General features: G+C 48.1%; 1 pseudogene; it reads right to left on the bottom strand.

Moving 5' to 3' along the window:
• Positions 1-427: 427 nt before the first annotated feature.
• Positions 428-1,442, bottom strand: LOC104999621 (annotated as a pseudogene).
• Between the last annotated feature and the right edge of the window lie 1,873 nt (positions 1,443-3,315).

Here is a 3,315-nt window from a genome sequence, read left to right as displayed (position 1 = left end):
CAGAGAGAAGGGACTGCGGACAGGGCTCTTGACAGGCGGGCCCTGCCTCCCCTGGGAGGGGTGGAGGGGAGCCAGCGGCTTCCAGCCCAGCCGGCCCCTCTGGGTGGCGGGCGACCCCTCCGCGGCCTGCAACAGCCTTCAGTTTGACAGGAGCTGGTGCGGAGAGGGGGAGTTTTTCCGCAGAAGTGGAGCTCCTTAGGGCCGCTCGCAGGTAGACCAGCTTGTGGAAGAGGCTATTGCTTAAGAAAACCACCAAGGAGAAGAGGCGCACCTGGAAAAGCTATGCTTTGCCGGGGTCTTTGCTTCACTGGCGCTGATGATGAATAGAGGAAAGAGGAGAGAGAAGAGGCTCCACTGAGAACGCAGGAGGACCGCCTTGTGAGGAAAGCCAGGCAAACCAATCCAAAGTGGCAAGGCCAGTTCCTTTCTATGGCTGACAGCCGTGGGCGCATTTCGATTCCTGAAGGAGGAAGAGGGCCTCAAGCAAGAGGTTGAAGAGCGTGTCAGCGACGCCAGGGAACGGGGGAGGCCTCCTCACAGATAGCTCTAGTGCCAGGTCAGCTATGTCCTGAAAGCAAATCGCACCGAGGACTTTGCTGAGCACAGAGACGGGGAGCATCCAGACAGCACTGAAAACTGACGTGAGGAAGCATCGCAGTCACCAGCAGACATCCCCGGGTAGTGACAGATCACCAATCTGGATCACCCAGATCACCAGTCTGGGCCGTTACTGACTGAGGACAGGAATAAACACTGGATAAAACAAGAGGAGCCGGAACCAGACACAGACCACCCTTCCAAGCGCAGCACCGAAAATCTCTGCTAACAGCCCCGTGGCTCACCCCCACTGCTTCCCCTCTAGCTCTGGGCTCTCCTCTGAGCCAGGACACCTCTTGCCCTTCTCCGAAGCCTTCTCTCTTTTGCTGAATTCGAGCATTCAGCTTTGAGAGGACACAGATTCCCCAGATGGCGTCTTTGATTCCCCTGGTAAGGTCCTGCGGAAAGGTTTGACCCTGTCCGCCATCTCGTTACCGCCCAAACTCTCAACAACACGTGGGAGAGAGCAGTATCCCCAGACGTTCCATCGGAAGGACCGCGCAGCTTCGCTGCACGGCTCCGGCAGAGCGCCGGCCGCTGGTCGCCTCTCTGAGGCCTCCGCGCCTGTGCCCGTCTGCCGGGCGCCGCGCGCCCCCTTCCTGTCTGACCTCCAATGTCGCAAGGAGGTCTCCTGACTGAGGATGAGAAAGTGTGGTCTCCTGTCCTCTGTCTGTGCAGGGCGCAGCCTCCGCTCCCAACCGTCCTGCTATTTTCTTCTTGGAGTATCTTCTTTTCCTAAACAACTGGAAGCCAGAGACATCAAATCTTCCACACACAGCCAAAGTGTCACAAAACTGATTCAATAAAACTGTGAAATGGGCTCACTTGATTCTCTTTGCTTTCATGACTTGCCTTTCTTGTAACATCTTTTAATTTCCTCATTTATCTTCATTATTAATTTTCTCATTTATTTATTGAGCACTTACTATCTGCTGGTATTAAAACATCTTAGAAAATACTAAGAATAATTTTTTTGACTTATTTTAGGCTGTGCTTTCCTCACTGCTGCACGAGCTTTTCTCCAGTTGCAGCATGCGGGCTTCTCACTGCAGTGGCTTCTCTTGCTGTGGAACGCGGGCTGCAGGTGCACAGGCTGCTGTAGTTGCAACTTGCACTTTCCAGGGCACAAGGGCTTCAGTAGTTGTGGCTCCCCGGCTCTGGAGCACAGGCTCAGGAGTTTGGCCGCTTGGGCTTAGTTGCTCCGAGGCATGTGGGATCTTCCTGGATCAGGGATTGAACCTGTGTCTCCTATACTGGCAGGTGGATTCTTCACCCCCAAAGCCACCAGGGAAGCCCAGAAAATATTTTGATATAATTTGTTTGTTTATTTCATTAGTTGTTTAAAGTTTAGTTTAGTTGCTCAGTCGTGTCAGACTCTTTGTGACCCCATGGACTGTAGCCTACCAGGCTCCTCTGTCCGTGGGATTGTCCCAGCAAGAGTACTGGATTGGGTGGCCATTTCCTTCTCCAGAGGATCTTCCCAACCCAGGGATCGAACACGGGTCTCCCACATTGTAGGCAGACGCTTTACCATCTGAGCCACCAGGGAAGTCCTATCATTACTTGTTAATTTACTTACAAATGAATATCTATCCATTCTTTTAAGTGTCAAGCTAGGTACTGGTGTTGCACTAATATACAAGATAAATATATCTATAGTCTAAGAGTATGGTCTGTAAGTCAAAGTGTTGCCTTCCCCAGGATATCTGCTTTTAAACTTTTTCAGATTGTAGAATAAAAGACTTTGAACTGTAGGATATTTAAAGAAACCTCCTTCTCTACCCTCTTATATGTGTCTGGAACCTGAGGATTAAGCTGACAAAAGACAGATTAATGCACAAGTGGGGAAAACAGGTTGGGGATAAATTGGGAGACTAGGATTGATATATATATATATATATATATATTACGTATCAAATGGGCTTCCCAGATGGTACTAGTGGTAAAGAACCTGCCTGTCAACGCAAGAGATTTAAGAGATGTGGGTTTGAGCCCTGGGTCAGGAAGATCCCCTGGAGGAGGACATGGCAACTCACTCTAGTATTCTTGCCTGGAAAATTCCATGGCCAGAAGAGCCTGGCGGGTATTAGTCCATAGGGTCACAAAGAGCCAGACTTGACTGAAGTGACTTAGCACATGCATAAAATAAGTAACTAATGAGAACTTATTGTATAGCAGAGGGGGGAAAAAAGATGGTACAATCTGTTTGTCGGACATATATTAAATTCACCTTAAAAGTGCATTTCTGACAAAACGAGTTCTGACAAAATGTGGTTCACTGGAGAAGGGAATAGCAAACCACTTCAGTATTCCTGCCTTGAGAACCCCATAAACAGTATGAAAAGGCAAAAAGATAGGACACTGAAAGATGAACTCCCCAGGTCGGTAGGTGCCCAATATGCTACTGGAGATCAATGGAGAAATAAGTCCAGAAAGAACGAAGAGATGGAGCCAAAGCAAAAACAACACCCAGTTGTGGATGTGACTGGTGATGGAAGCAATGTCTGATATATAATATATAATATATTATATAGATATATTATATATTAATATTACATATATATATATATATATATATAAAACCAAGGTTGGATGCTGTAAAGAGCAATATTGCACAGAAACCTGGAATGTTAGGTCCATGAATCAAGGCAAACTGGAAATGGTCAAACAGGAGATGGCAAGAGTGAACACAGACATTTTAGGAATTAGTGAACTAAA

The sequence above is a fragment of the Bison bison genome, unplaced genomic scaffold (assembly GCF_000754665.1).
Source record: "Bison bison bison isolate TAMUID 2011002044 unplaced genomic scaffold, Bison_UMD1.0 scf7180017864356, whole genome shotgun sequence".
In the NCBI taxonomy this organism is placed as follows: domain Eukaryota; kingdom Metazoa; phylum Chordata; class Mammalia; order Artiodactyla; family Bovidae; genus Bison; species Bison bison.
The sequence above is the reverse complement of the archived record's forward strand: the minus strand, read 5'-3'. Positions and strand labels throughout refer to the sequence as shown.